Raw genomic sequence first — 16,998 nt, forward strand, 5'->3', positions numbered from 1 at the left:
AAACTCCCTCCCTTCTTGGGATTGGGGGTTCTGTGGCCTCAGGGTCACAATCAGAAGACTGGACCTCTCTCACAGCATTAAAAAGGGAGTGGGTCAAGATCACGCTGCATGGGGCTCTAATGACGGAGTATCTAAGAGCCAATATAGCACCCAGTGGACTCATCATCAACATTTTTCCCAGACTTTTCCTGGAAGACCCAACCTTTAAGAAAGAATGGAGCCTAGTCTCTTGGAAGTGCACCAGAGATCTCTTGGTTCTCATTGTTAATACGGCCCAAAGATTAGCAGATGCCCTATTAGCGAGAATTCAGGCAGCAGAGAGTGCACTCAAATCTACAACCCAGAATACCGCTTTCAAAGCGAAACTGGCGGAAATAAATAGTGAGATCTCCGAAAACAAAGAGTATCTGCTCAAATTAAAGATCAACAAACTTCAGAAGGACATTCAGAAGTTTGATAAAGAGAAGATCTATCCTTATCTGAAAGCAGACTTCCAGGCAACCAAGAATAGTTATTCATCTGATGAAAGTCCAGACAATTCGAGAAGGGGGTCAACGAGTAGTGACTCGAGCTCTAATAGCTGGGGAGGTAACCAGCAGAAAAGGAATTTTCAATCTCCTTACCCTGTTTACAGTAACGCCCCGGTCTATACAGGCCCACCACAACCCCCCTTTTGGCAGTTTCCGATGTTTCCGCATGGACAGCCTCAGTTCTATCCCCCAGGCAACCCTCCTTTTTTAGACAGAGGTTGGGGCAGAGGAAGAGGGCGAAAAAGAGGGCCACCCAAAGGAGTACAATGGCAGGATCAGGAACAATTCCCGTCAGCTCCCAGGGGCAGAAACAGAGGGAAAAAGAATTAGTTGTAAATCTGTCAGACAGACCCTTGAGTCCCTTGGAAGAGGAGGTCCTCGAGAAGGGACTCGGCTATGTCCCTACACCGAGAACTGACAATTTCAGAGATAATTGTGAGATCCATGAATTCCTTAGAAAGATACGTCTTAAGGCATTCTTCCAAGACCAACCAGCTACTGAATCTACGGATACGGGTTTACGTAATCCATCCAGATTTACTCCTACTAATAACATGGTCCCCCCGGAAGTACTCACATTTGAAAAAGCTGTCCTTCGTGACGTGGGTACAATTCCTGCCAGAGGTATTTTCCATAACATGTCTAATGCAGAGTTGTCTGCAGCAAGAACCTTAGCCAATGATAACAACATTATTATCAAACAGGCTGACAAGGGAGGGGCTACGGTGATACAAAATACTATTGATTATGATCGAGAGTGTAGACGACAACTTGACAACACTAAGTACTACACCCCCATCTCCGTTGACCCTACACCTAGACTTACCACTAAGATCGCGACCATCATTTTTGAAGCTGAAAGTAATGGCTGGATCAGCAAAAAGGAAGCTGAATTTCTCAATACTAAGGAACCTAAGATCCCATACTTTTACACTCTGCCCAAAATACAAAAGGGCACTACACCAGTCCCAGGGCGCCCCATTGTATCGGGTATAGGTTCACTCCTGGAACCTCTCTCGAGGTTTGTTGATCATTTTTTACAACCCTTGGTCAGAAAAACTCCCTCCTATATCCGTGACACTACGGATATCTTGCAAGTCATAGAGGAGGCACACGACACAAGCAATATTGACCTGTTGGTCACGCTGGACGTGGAGGCATTATACACCAATATCCCCCAGCGTGCCACCTTGATGGCAATCGAAAGTGCCCTTATGAAAGAGGAATGGACATCACCTACCCCCATCTCCTTTGTGATGGAGTGCGCCACATTGGCCCTTACTGAAAACTATTTTGAGTATAATAAACAGTTGTTCCACCAATCGCAGGGCACTTCGATGGGTAGTACCTTTGCCCCTAGTGTGGCCTGTATCTACATGGCCACTTTCGAGGAGGAAGTCATCAGGCACCCCAGCAATCCTTACATCAACAATTTAACCTTGTGGAGGCGCTTCATTGATGATATTTTAATCTTCTGGAAGGGGGACCAGCAGACATGCTTAGCATTCTGCGATTGGATTAATGCTCAAAATCTATTCCTGAAATTCACACACACTATCTCTGACTCCAATGTACCTTTCTTGGACCTCATGGTCACACTAGGGGACACAGGCCTGAGCACCACGCTTTACAAAAAACCTACTGACAGGAATAGTTTACTCCTATACAGTAGCCATCACCCAAAGGCCCTTAAGGACAATTTACCCTTTGGGCAGTTCCTCCGTCTCAGGAGGAACTGTTCTTCCACCAACGACTACCTAACTGAAGCTGACCAATTGAGCTCTAACCTTAGACAAAGAGGCTACCCTGTGCGCCAGGTAAAAAACTCATTGAAGAGGGCTCGTAATAATCCACGAGAAATCCTACTACAACCCAACAGTAAGGAAAGGTCAGAGACTCTGACCTGCGTCACATCCTTCACTCCTAACTCTACTGCCATCAAGGGTATAATCAAGAAGCACTGGGGGATTCTCACTGCGGGTGACCTTACTATCCCGCCCCCGCGCTTTGCCTTCAAACGAACCCAAAATCTGAAGGATATCCTTATCAATACAAGACCTAGACAAACCAACCACCATGATCAAAGCACCCTCTGGGGTCTTCCCCCAGTGAAAGGACACTATCCTTGTGGATCCTGTGCTGTGTGCAATCAAACTGCGGTGATCAAAGAGGTGGTTTTTTCAGACTCCTTTACCTGGAGGCTACAGCGTCATACCAATTGTAACACCACACAGTGTATTTACTTAATAACCTGCCCATGTGAACAGAGGTATGTAGGCATGACTATGCGACCAGTTAAGACACGCATAACAGAGCACAAGAGTAATGTGAGATGCCAGAGAATTACCACGAAACTCTATACCCACTGCAAAGAGAACAACCACACACCAGACTCTGGTGGCTTCCCAGGGTTTTCGCCGGTTCCTTTTTACGGCAAACCGGGCTTGCCCTAGACTCAACACGTGGAGCGAGCGATTATGTGGTGGGACCTTTATTTGGTGGTTACGCATTTCTGACTGGCTGATACCTTGAACGGGTTGGCATTCACGACTTCTGTGACTTCTTCTTTCTTAGTTTGCTTCGTGGTGCTATTTTATCATCTTATTATCCCTTGTGGTTTATGACTCGCATCACAGCAGCTCATGTGACGGGATCGCACACGGGCGATATGGTTTTAATATGCTGACGATACTTGTCGGGCTAGTTACTTTGTTATTCTATGTACCATTTTGTTTCTTACTAGGACACCAGAATCTTGGTGTCCCGGTGGCGCCACGGCCACGGATAGGAGCAGGGTATCACACCACAATAGGTGAGTGTCCCATGACTCCACTATGGTGATACTTGTAGTCACTGCATATAACTTCCTGATAGGGAGCACAACACTTCCAGTCTTCTGTTTTTAAACTGTTTTTAATTTCACTTTTGTAGGAGAACTCCTTCTCACTGTATAGGGTATGTTGACACTTGGTGACAAAGGACGTTTACTTGTGCCATTTGGTCAAGGGGGTAATCACCACTACGTGAGATCGACCTGTACAGTACTTATTTTAATCACTGCCTATGCTTGGAATGCCTTCCTTAAAACTTTCCTTTCTTTCTAGGTTCCCTTAGGCATATGGCGAGATCGTTTTCCATATAACAGGTGGCAGGTAACAGTTGTACTTACCACGTTGTGTAGATTATTGACAGTTCAATAGGTCCTGAGGAATTGCCACGGATCAATAGGACCACCGGGCAAGAAACATGTCGACCACCACAGAAGAGCATAGCCAAGCTGAATCATAATATCAGCCAGCTGCCACTCTGTTTTCATTTTTAATCAGGTGGAGGGCCACCCTTAATAAAATTATATTTCTGGACTCTCCAACTTGTTTTAACCCACACACCTGCACTCACATCTACACCACTAGGTTCCTCTCACACACACTGCATCATACGGCCAGGAACTAAAGATCTCCGCTAAAGAGCCTCTTTTTAGGGTGCCCGTCGGGCATTGCAGCGCCGGCCCGATGAGGAGCAGGTCCATATGATGAAGCATGACACCTAGCTTGCTGGGTGTGTGAGGACCCTAGTTCCGAATAGAGGAATTCCTCTTTCTTACGGTCTCTTCTCTGCACCCACACTCCCCCGTCTCGCTTAGGAACTGCATACTCTTTCTTTTCAATATGACTAATTGGGCATGTATGCTGGACCTTCTTAAATAAAAGCCCGCCAGTCCCTCTTTTGATAACATAGTTTAATGCACGGGCTACCCCCGTGGGACGTCATTTAGGATACCATACGGTGCTACTTGCACTAAGTGGACCATCTTCATCTTCAAGCACCGCTCACCTAACGGTTGCTTTGTGTTGACCTACCTGTCATGGAGGACAACCTAGGACTTAGCTTCAATGACGAAGCGGTAGCTGACATTTTAAGAAAAACTCCCTCCCTTCTTGGGATTGGGGGTTCTGTGGCCTCAGGGTCACAATCAGAAGACTGGACCTCTCTCACAGCATTAAAAAGGGAGTGGGTCAAGATCACGCTGCATGGGGCTCTAATGACGGAGTATCTAAGAGCCAATATAGCACCCAGTGGACTCATCATCAACATTTTTCCCAGACTTTTCCTGGGAGACCCAACCTTTAAGAAAGAATGGAGCCTAGTCTCTTGGAAGTGCACCAGAGATCTCTTGGTTCTCATTATTAATACGGCCCAAAGATTAGCAGATGCCCTATTAGCGAGAATTCAGGCAGCAGAGAGTGCACTCAAATCTACAACCCAGAATACCGCTTTCAAAGCGAAACTGGCGGAAATAAATAGTGAGATCTCCGAAAACAAAGAGTATCTGCTCAAATTAAAGATCAACAAACTTCAGAAGGACATTCAGAAGTTTGATAAAGAGAAGATCTATCCTTATCTGAAAGCAGACTTCCAGGCAACCAAGAATAGTTATTCATCTGATGAAAGTCCAGACAATTCGAGAAGGGGGTCAACGAGTAGTGACTCGAGCTCTAATAGCTGGGGAGGTAACCAGCAGAAAAGGAATTTTCAATCTCCTTACCCTGTTTACAGTAACGCCCCGGTCTATACAGGCCCACCACAACCCCCCTTTTGGCAGTTTCCGATGTTTCTGCATGGACAGCCTCAGTTCTATCCCCCAGGCAACCCTCCTTTTTTAGACAGAGGTTGGGGCAGAGGAAGAGGGCGAAAAAGAGGGCCACCCAAAGGAGTACAATGGCAGGATCAGGAACAATTCCCGTCAGCTCCCAGGGGCAGAAACAGAGGGAAAAAGAATTAGTTGTAAATCTGTCAGACAGACCCTTGAGTCCCTTGGAAGAGGAGGTCCTCGAGAAGGGACTCGGCTATGTCCCTACACCGAGAACTGACAATTTCAGAGATAATTGTGAGATCCATGAATTCCTTAGAAAGATACGTCTTAAGGCATTCTTCCAAGACCAACCAGCTACTGAATCTACGGATACGGGTTTACGTAATCCATCCAGATTTACTCCTACTAATAACATGGTCCCCCCGGAAGTACTCACATTTGAAAAAGCTGTCCTTCGTGACGTGGGTACAATTCCTGCCAGAGGTATTTTCCATAACATGTCTAATGCAGAGTTGTCTGCAGCAAGAACCTTAGCCAATGATAACAACATTATTATCAAACAGGCTGACAAGGGAGGGGCTACGGTGATACAAAATACTATTGATTATGATCGAGAGTGTAGACGACAACTTGACAACACTAAGTACTACACCCCCATCTCCGTTGACCCTACACCTAGACTTACCACTAAGATCGCGACCATCATTTTTGAAGCTGAAAGTAATGGCTGGATCAGCAAAAAGGAAGCTGAATTTCTCAATACTAAGGAACCTAAGATCCCATACTTTTACACTCTGCCCAAAATACATAAGGGCACTACACCAGTCCCAGGGCGCCCCATTGTATCGGGTATAGGTTCACTCCTGGAACCTCTCTCGAGGTTTGTTGATCATTTTTTACAACCCTTGGTCAGAAAAACTCCCTCCTATATCCGTGACACTACGGATATCTTGCAAGTCATAGAGGAGGCACACGACACAAGCAATATTGACCTGTTGGTCACGCTGGACGTGGAGGCATTATACACCAATATCCCCCAGCGTGCCACCTTGATGGCAATCGAAAGTGCCCTTATGAAAGAGGAATGGACATCACCTACCCCCATCTCCTTTGTGATGGAGTGCGCCACATTGGCCCTTACTGAAAACTATTTCGAGTATAATAAACAGTTGTTCCACCAATCGCAGGGCACTTCGATGGGTAGTACCTTTGCCCCTAGTGTGGCCTGTATCTACATGGCCACTTTCGAGGAGGAAGTCATCAGGCACCCCAGCAATCCTTACATCAACAATTTAACCTTGTGGAGGCGCTTCATTGATGATATTTTAATCTTCTGGAAGGGGGACCAGCAGACATGCTTAGCATTCTGCGATGCCCAAAATCTATTCCTGAAATTCACACACACTATCTCTGACTCCAATGTACCTTTCTTGGACCTCATGGTCACACTAGGGGACACAGGCCTGAGCACCACGCTTTACAAAAAACCTACTGACAGGAATAGTTTACTCCTATACAGTAGCCATCACCCAAAGGCCCTTAAGGACAATTTACCCTTTGGGCAGTTCCTCCGTCTCAGGAGGAACTGTTCTTCCACCAACGACTACCTAACTGAAGCTGACCAATTGAGCTCTAACCTTAGACAAAGAGGCTACCCTGTGCGCCAGGTAAAAAACTCATTGAAGAGGGCTCGTAATAATCCACGAGAAATCCTACTACAACCCAACAGTAAGGAAAGGTCAGAGACTCTTACCTGCGTCACATCTTTCACTCCTAACTCTACTGCCATCAAGGGTATAATCAAGAAGCACTGGGGGATTCTCACTGCGGGTGACTTTACTATCCCGCCCCCGCGCTTTGCCTTCAAACGAACCCAAAATCTGAAGGATATCCTTATCAATACAAGACCTAGACAAACCAACCACCATGATCAAAGCACCCTCTGGGGTCTTCCCCCAGTGAAAGGACACTATCCTTGTGGATCCTGTGCTGTGTGCAATCAAACTGCGGTGATCAAAGAGGTGGTTTTTTCAGACTCCTTTACCTGGAGGCTACAGCGTCATACCAATTGTAACACCACACAGTGTATTTACTTAATAACCTGCCCATGTGAACAGAGGTATGTAGGCATGACTATGCGACCAGTTAAGACACGCATAACAGAGCACAAGAGTAATGTGAGATGCCAGAGAATTACCACGAAACTCTATACCCACTGCAAAGAGAACAACCACACACCAGACTCCCTTAGATGGTTAATCCTTGAGGCACACCCTAGGATTACACAAAGAGCCCTATTTAAGATTGAACAGCGATGGGTGCACCGTCTGAGGACAGACCTAGAAGGCTTAAACGATCAGATTCCATGGGCAGCACTCATGGACAGATAATACAGACCTTCTCTCATGTTATTAATGTGTTCCCTAAGGAGTAGATGTATCATTAACTTGCTACCCTGGGCCATCCTCTCAGTGTGGTGGTGCTTCATTTTTCCCTAGACAGATTTCGGATACTTGTTTGGTTCACTTACTCCAAGATGGCTGCCATCATTTCCATTGACTCTTTAGATGCGGCCTCATACGTCAAACACTGACGAGAACTCCCCTTTTTAGCGGACCCACTGTTCGGGCTACATGGCTACCATAATTTCTCACCCTTGATTGCGGTACAATCCTTTCCGCGCTGTAATCAAGCAAGTACCACATCACTATTCATTGGGAAATGATGATTTCAGTAACCTTAGACTACATCTTAAGATGGCCGCTGAATTTGACACTCTCTTACATGGCTCTGGCTCCGCGCACTCACAACACATTCTTCCGGGTATTCTGCCCGCCCCCTGCCGAACAGACCAACCGGTATATCTTTCATGGCTACATGCCGGTCAATAGTATTCCCGGGTCGAGTGGCGCGAGGGTAGGTTGATAGCCCATTCCGGCAACAACCTTCAAGTAAGTGCTACAGCGATACTACTACGCGCCCAGATGCTAGTGATGGGTCAGGTGAGAGGTCTGTATGCGTGTCCGCAACTGATGGGGTGATGTTTAATGGTGGTTATATTCCCGCCGCTGAACTAGTAAAGTATGACTAAGACGCGGTGTTGTCAGTGCTCTCTTGTTTACAGGTTTTGATACCACATGCTGTCAGTGTGCCGCACGAGATGCACTTCTATCGGTCCGCTGGCGCACTTTGCTCGGCACTCCGTGGGAGCTGGTGGCTTCCCAGGGTTTTCGCCGGTTCCTTTTTACGGCAAACCGGGCTTGCCCTAGACTCAACACGTGGAGCGAGCGATTATGTGGTGGGACCTTTATTTGGTGGTTACGCATTTCTGACTGGCTGATACCTTGAACGGGTTGGCATTCACGACTTCTGTGACTTCTTCTTTCTTAGTTTGCTTCGTGGTGCTATTTTATCATCTTATTATCCCTTGTGGTTTATGACTCGCATCACAGCAGCTCATGTGACGGGATCGCACACGGGCGATATGGTTTTAATATGCTGACGATACTTGTCGGGCTAGTTACTTTGTTATTCTATGTACCATTTTGTTTCTTACTAGGACACCAGAATCTTGGTGTCCCGGTGGCGCCACGGCCACGGATAGGAGCAGGGTATCACACCACAATAGGTGAGTGTCCCATGACTCCACTATGGTGATACTTGTAGTCACTTCATATAACTTCCTTATAGGGAGCACAACACTTCCAGTCTTCTGTTTTTAAACTGTTTTTAATTTCACTTTTGTAGGAGAACTCCTTCTCACTGTATAGGGTATGTTGACACTTGGTGACAAAGGACGTTTACTTGTGCCATTTGGTCAAGGGGGTAATCACCACTACGTGAGATCGACCTGTACAGTACTTATTTTAATGACTGCCTATGTTTGGGATGCCTTCCTTAAAACTTTCCTTTCTTTCTAGGTTCCCTTAGGTATATGGCGAGCTCGTTTTCCATATAACAGGTGGCAGGTAACAGTTGTACTTACCACGTTGTGTAGATTATTGACAGTTCAATAGGTCCTGAGGAATTGCCACGGATCAATAGGACCACCGGGCAAGAAACATGTCGACCACCACAGAAGAGCATAGCCAAGCTGAATCATAATATCAGCCAGCTGCCACTCTGTTTTCATTTTTAATCAGGTGGAGGGCCACCCTTAATAAAATTATATTTCTGGACTCTCCAACTTGTTTTAACCCACACACCTGCACTCACATCTACACCACTAGGTTCCTCTCACACACACTGCATCATACGGCCAGGAACTAAAGATCTCCGCTAAAGAGCCCCTTTTTAGGGTGCCCGTCGGGCATTGCAGCGCCGGCCCGACGAGGAGCAGGTCCATATGATGAAGCATGACACCTAGCTTGCTGGGTGTGTGAGGACCCTAGTTCCGAATAGAGGAATTCCTCTTTCTTACGGTCTCTTCTCTGCACCCACACTCCACCGTCTCGCTTAGGAACTGCATACTCTTTCTTTTCAATATGACTAATTGGGCATGTATGCTGGACCTTCTTAAATAAAAGCCCGCCAGTCCCTCTTTTGATAACATTATTGCATGCACAGCCAGTGTTGGGGGGGATCTCTGAGTTTATGTTAGTAATCTTGAGTTTTTTTCAGATTTGAGTATAAGAGGGCTCACGGGTATGTCCTTGGGTTAAAGGAGAATTTTCTGCATATGGTGAAATGTCTTACTTTGGTAATATACAGGAGACTAATAAATGATGTATTTCAATAAAGTGAGTAGAATCATCCCGCGAGAAGAAGAGTTATTACAGTGAAAGATTGGTTGTGAGGATGCTATTTACAGCTAAACTGCAAAGTTTGAATGATGGTGTTGATCATCAAGGCAGCTCCACATCTGCTACATCCAGGACAGGCAGTTCTGACAGAGAATACTGACTTTTTCTGTGAAGATGAAACGGTCGTTTTCTTCTTGGACAAACCAAAGACGAGCCATATTTGTCATTTGAGACAATCACACGTTTGAGTGCCAGTGTGTCTGGACAAAAAATAGAATACAAAATATTGTGATAAATATTGGGCCAAGAAGAAATGTAAAAAATATCATCAACAGGAATATGAAAGATAAGAATGCAGTTTTCAGTTTAAAAAAAATATTTTTGAAGAAATATTGGTATAGAAATGATTGTGTATAATTGTTTTTATGTATTATTCTGTAAGTATTTTAGAGTGTGTTTTTTTTTAGTTTGTTAATTTTTGTGTTAATGCATTTTTGTGTCCAACACTTTCCCCAAAATGGTTTATATTGAAGTGGGAAAATAAATGTAACCCTTTTAGTGTCCAACACCTTTACTAAAATGGTTTTGTATGAAATTTGAATAGAAAATGCAAATTAATTAGTGTGCAAAATTTTCAGATAAATGGTTTACATAGGAGTTGGTTGTTCTGTTTTCATATACAATATTAATATTTAGATATTTTATTATAATAGTATTTTTTATTTATATTGTTTTCGTATTTAATGTATATATTAAAAAATTGATTATATTTGTACAAATATACCTATAAAAATTTCATAGTGATATACAAACAATCTTTTAATACAATTTTATAATTAAAGCATGTAAATTATGTTTAAACAGTCTTGTACAATTTAAAATTTTCTGTAATTTTTGCCATTGTGTTGCATTTATTTTTAAACATTAATACAGTTGTTTAAAAAAATCAAAACAATTTTTACATTTTACATTACTTATTAAGTAATTAAGGGAATAGTAAATGATACTATATTTTTATAGTACTATTTATTTTATACTTTAATTTTTTTAACATATATTTATAACACCTCTTTCACATGTTTTACATGATTTATATATTTTTACATTCTTTAAACTTTTAAAAACATTTTTACATTAAATACCCATTGTTTTCTATGCAGAGCTAGCCATCTTTTTAGTTTCATTTAGCGGCCATGATTTTTCCTTACTGTAATGCTATATTATGTTACATTATGTTCTTTGATTGATCAAGTGTGATGTATATGCTAACTTTGAAGGTACTGGTTTTTGTGAGTGGGTATTGATTTTGCATGTTTACAATTTCAAGGTTTCCTATGGATGTTTGGAGTTTGCATTTAAAGGAAATCAGTTTTGATTTCGAGTAAACCAATATTTTTAACTATAATTTCCTTTCTTTTTTCGGGTTTCCAGAAGCATTTCTTTTCTTGAACACTTCTTCTTTTTTTTTTATGGTACATTAAAGACTGGATTGTGACCTCCTGTAGGCTTTTTGTGCATTAGAACCAAACAAAGCGGCACGGCGATAGCCTAAGGCGAAGCATGACAAACCACATTCCTTTAGCAGTAGCAAGGCCACATATCAATGTGTGAAAGTTGTTGAGGAATGTGAATGAACATTATTTTCCTTCACCTTTTACCTATGTGGGGAAACTCTCTGCTTGAGGTCGTAGAATGAATAGCAGGCAGGTTGTCTCCTATTTTCCTGGCCCTCTAAGGGCAACAACTTCTTGAAGACAAGACTTAAGCTTCTTTTCATTTGTTTGCCAAGTAAGAGCAACTAGTGCCCTTATCGGTACAGGGATTGAAGTTTGCCTGCCCATATTTTCTTACCTTCTGCAACTAGTAGTAAAACACCTACAAATAACGATGTGTCCCAATTGGGTTGCACTCCTATGTTCACACCCAGTCAAGGCAGGGTGTCCTTTGATTGTTCTTCAAACAAAAAGCCATTGTTTTGCTCCTTTTAGTTAGTACCCATTTGCATTCTTAATGGAATATGAAAATATATTGCATCCAAAGAACTTTACTTTTGCCATTGTGGAGTACATTAATCCTCAATTGCTTTTAGGTCTACTAGCTGCATACTGTAAAAGCCGTGGTAGCACCAGAGGCCGGATTGGGAAAGGACAAAAACAATCCCTTCCACCTGGCTGCAGCTTGAGGGGTCAAGAGCTGAGAGTACAAAAAGCCGGCCTCATTGGACGCCTATCACTAAAGTACAGAAGGACTGAAGGAAAACTTGTCAAATGACAAAAGCTATTGTGTGTAGCCTGCGATTTATTGAGATTAAGTTGTCAGCTATCAGTAGAGGTGTGTACAGTTGTGGTTACAGCATCTAAAACAGTAACACAGTATCTGGTAAGCAAATAACTAAGTAAACGAACTAAAAAGAAACACAGACCGCCTACGTTCCTAGTAGATGATGTAACATCTTCATCTTGTGATTGTACTTCACAGTAGGAACTTCTCTTGTTCCGTTTTCCTCTTCTTTTGTTTGAGGTTTTCTGTAATATTAATATGGAACCTCACATTGTTTTTTCATCACCATTACAAATCGAATTAATAACCAGTCACCCAAAGGATGGCACTCCATGACACTCTACAAGCAGTTTACCTGCTATTGTCCTGTTAGGCCTGGCAACTACAACTCGCGCACAAAATATGACTTGAACAATCTATCCCAAACCCTGGTGTCTGGAAAACACTTCTACAAACCAATAACCAATAAGGGATAACCACAATTGCATGATCCTGAATGAAACCCCAACTGGAGAGGATGTGGCTTAATGGATAGAGCGGCGGCCTTTGAAGCTGGAGAACCATGTTGGAGTCTGGCGGGAGACTCAAATATCCTGTGATTCTGGACAATCACTTAATCTCCCCGTGGCTAGAAATGAAGGTGTCTGTCATGCAACTGGTCTTCATATAAAGCGGGGTCAAGTTTGCGCTATGTACAACTGCAAGAAAACAAACAATGCCTTGCTATCCTGCAAGACCATACAATCCAAAATCTAAGCAAAGATACCCGAAAGGAGTGAGTCTCCTATAGATTCCTTAGATTTCTCTTGTTTCTGTATTTGCTTTGCATGCATTGGCTAGGCTGAGGAGTTCTATTCAAGAGCCACTGCGCCAAGACTTTAACCCCTTCAGTGCCCATGATGAGATAGTCTCGTCATGGAGCGCGGTTGCGCTGTGCCCATGACGAGACAATCTCGTCATGAACCCCGCCCGCTAATGCAACGCCCGGCACAGGGCGGGGAAAGGGCGGGGCACTGAAGAGGTTAATAGTCTTTTCCACCCCTCTAGATAACTGTTAAACATTCTTACCTCAAATTGTGTTTTATGAACATGACCAGTGCAGGCTGCAAAGATGATCAGGCCCATGAACAAGAGGTGCCTGACTCTGATGATGCTGCATATCTTACAGGATGTGTAGACTGGTGTCTGGTACTGGGAATGTACTTCTTGATGGAATGTCGGCATAGCAGGGCTTTATAGGACAAACATTGTTAGTTGAGTTAAACGTTCATAAATGCAGTGCTTACATAGTGCACATCCTGGTGGACAGAGTGCACCAGTGTGCACAGGCGCATAGTACAAGACAAGACTCCTGAAAGAGAGGAACTGCAACTCATTACTCTTTCCTGCATTGTTTTCCGGGCTGCGGCAGGTGTTATGGTAGGTACTGTTTTGTATGGTGTGCTTTTAATGGTTTGGAAGGACTCATATTTTATTTCAAAGTGAATGTATCCGGCCTGGGTAAAGCAGTTTATATGTTTATGTACATCGACATGAACTATTGGGGAAAATGAGCAGCTCCGCATATGGCTTTCTTTATTGGCGCCGGGAAACCCTTTTTGGGTAGCTGTTGCGCCTTACAAATTAATTAAAATAACATACCATAACATGGTCCTGAGAAGTGGTTCGAGTTGTTGCATCATACCTCAGGACCTGAAGGCACAGGGGTGAGGGGAGATTACTTTTCTGGCACATCTTAAATTTATGGAATTTTCATTTGCACAAAGTGTCTAAGAATTCCATACCTTGTAAATTTAAATGTACACTAACTACAATAACAAGCATTAGAAAAGGCAGAAGGACCGACACGTGTATACCATATGGATTGGGTGTTTGCACACCATGCAAACTTCAATGTATTAGGTTTCCAAATGTTTGTCTGCCCAGTAGCATTGGGTAGCAGGTGCAGAGAAAAACATCTGAAAAATGTATCCTACAGTAAAAAAAAAGTGTCACTATTTTCCGTAGTATCCATTTCCAGATGCTTTTGTTAGCACTTGCTCCCCAGTTTACAAGACTGCTCACTGACCAATTTGAAAAGTTAGATGTTTCCTCTCCCATTCCATCAGAGACAGAAGGATACACAAAACTGTCATTAGGAAAACCATGAGTCCTGTGGGCTGATCCAAGTTATGGCCAACAATGCCTCATGCCAATGGACTAAAAGAAGTGAAGGACTGAAGGAAACGGATCTAAGGTCCCGTGATGCAAGTATAGAATGCACTATGTTTGCCATGAATGGCACATGTGCCCTCCATGTCAAACCTTAAACTGCCAACTAGGGTGAGCTAGAAATCCTTAACATGCAGAGCTCTAAACCACAAGAGCCTTCTGTAATGCAAGTCATGCAGGTACGAGAGATGAAATGGGGGTCAGATTTATCATTGCCTTGCCCTTGCATCATGCATGGTGTCATAAGGGCAATGTAATACCTAACTTGGATTTACCAAGCAACACAAGGCCACCTTGTTTTATCTGGAGTAATTCAAGACAGCACGAGTCGCTGCAGTGCAGTATTCTCCGCAGGGAAGGCATTACATGGGTGGAGTGTGGGTGTTCCCATTCATCCATTCATGGATTTTGAATGTAATACCTAACTTGGATTTACCAAGCAACACAAGGCCGCCTTGTGTTATCTGGAGTAACACAAGGCAGCACGAGTCGCTGCAGTGTAGCATTCTCCGCAGGGAAGGCATTACATGGGTGGAGTGTGGGTGTTCCCATTCATCCATTCATGGATTTTGAATGTAATACCTAACTTGGATTTACCAAGCAACACAAGGCCGCCTTGTGTTATCTGGAGTAACACAAGGCAGCACGAGTCGCTGCAGTGTAGTATTCTCCGCAGGGAAGGCATTACATGGGTGGAGTGTGGGTGTTCCCATTCATCCATTCATGGATTTTGAATGTAATACCTAACTTGGATTTACCAAGCAACACAAGGCCGCCTTGTGTTATCTGGAGTAACACAAGGCAGCACGAGTCGCTGCAGTGTAGTATTCTCCTCAGGGAAGGCATTACATGGGTGGAGTGTGGGTGTTCCCATTCATCCATTCATGGATTTTGAATGTAATACCTAACTTGGATTTACCAAGCAACACAAGGCCGCCTTGTGTTATCTGGAGTAACACAAGGCAGCACGAGTCGCTGCAGTGTAGTATTCTCCGCAGGGAAGGCATTACATGGGTGGAGTGTGGGTGTTCCCATTCATCCATTCATGGATTTTGAATGTAATACCTAACTTGGATTTACCAAGCAACACAAGGCCGCCTTGTGTTATCTGGAGTAACACAAGGCAGCACGAGTCGCTGCAGTGTAGTATTCTCCTCAGGGAAGGCATTACATGGGTGGAGTGTGGGTGTTCCCATTCATGGATTTTGGTGCATTCCCAAATTTACCTGGGATTGCATCAAAATACTACACCTTCCCCAAGGAGGGGCAAAAGGGAGAAATATCTTTATTCTACAGCACACTTAGTAAGTGGAAAAAGACTCTAAGGATTGTGTTTTGTACAGGAAGGTTTCCCTTCTTGCGCAAAAACACTTCTGCCTGCAATGCAGGCCCCCTTGCACCCTGGCACAAATCAAGTGAGATTTCACAAAATATATTTGAGATCTGGATTGCTACCAAATGAGGGCTTGTAATGAAAACAGGCCAGTCCTGTTTTTGCATAGCGTAATTCTATGTGACTCATGTTGGTTCTGTTAAATACCCTCAGAAACCCTTCCGGCCCAACTGACAAAGATGTTGGTGTGATTACAACTTGTAGTACTCCTGACTTACTCCCGAATTATAGAAATAACATATAAGTAAACAAGAGAAGAACATCAGCTGCAAATGTTTTGTAATGTATTCTTATGTCTTATATATGTACGTTGATGTAGGAAAACTTTATAAAAAATTAAGACAAAGCTTCACACTTCCGTTCAGTCTCCACCTCCGCCCTCCCTCAAAAAAAAAAAATGTCAGGTAACAACTTGTGTTCATTGCTGGCTTTCAGCAAATTTCTTTTTTAGTGCTTTGCAGGTTGTGGCAGTCCCTTGCCGCTTGAGTTGCAGTGTCATAGCATAGTAATCCCTGATCCAATAACACACAAGTCTCATCGAAGAGCCGCATTACCTGAGCTTCACTTTTATGGATGCCTGAGTGGAAATGCAAGCCACTTGAACAAAAGCAAACAGAAAAGGCAGCATAATGGGATAGATATGAGTGTGGATAAATCCTAGCTTAATTGTTCCTGTGTATTTAAAGCCCCACAACTGAAAATGACTATCATTTGAGATAAGGAACTGGTTGCATACATTTTAATGTCAGTATATTTTTATTTATCTGTTGCAAACTGTTTAACGTTCTCACAGAGCCCTCAGGCATGCTTTCCATTTATTGCCGCATCGTTAATTAATCTGGATGTATAATTTGGTCCTCCATGTTACATATTCCTTGCTGCTCGGACAAAGGGTAAAGGTCAGCATAGTAGTCTGGGGTTCCATATTTCACAGTTACAAGTGAAACAGGTTTTTGTAGCGTTGCATTTTGCACCGTAAATGCACTTAAACATGCATATGTTTGTGTGTCTGTCTCAGTGAGCATGGCCGTGCAGCTCCTCATATTGAAATGTTGTACATTGAAACAAAATGATATGTAAACAGGTAAAGTTCGAAGTCTCAATCTGAATGTTCCTACTTGAGGAGATATGCATCTCCCTGTACGAGACTGGGTGTGTATGTGTTTGTGGAGGCCTGCTGGGTAATGGAAAATCAAAGGAGCAGCTTGTTTGGCTTTAAAATGTTTTCCTCAAACATTTCTCCTAAAG

The 16,998-nt window shown here is 43.4% G+C and overlaps 1 protein-coding gene across 2 annotated transcripts in view; it reads left to right on the forward strand.

Annotated features, from left to right (window-relative positions):
* ADGRG2 (adhesion G protein-coupled receptor G2) overlaps positions 1 to 16,998 on the forward strand; it is a 900,557-nt gene that overhangs the window by 230,550 nt on the left and 653,009 nt on the right. The window lies entirely within an intron of this gene.

The sequence above is a fragment of the Triturus cristatus genome, chromosome 8, assembly GCF_964204655.1.
Source record: "Triturus cristatus chromosome 8, aTriCri1.1, whole genome shotgun sequence".
NCBI classification, from domain to species: Eukaryota; Metazoa; Chordata; class Amphibia; order Caudata; family Salamandridae; genus Triturus; species Triturus cristatus.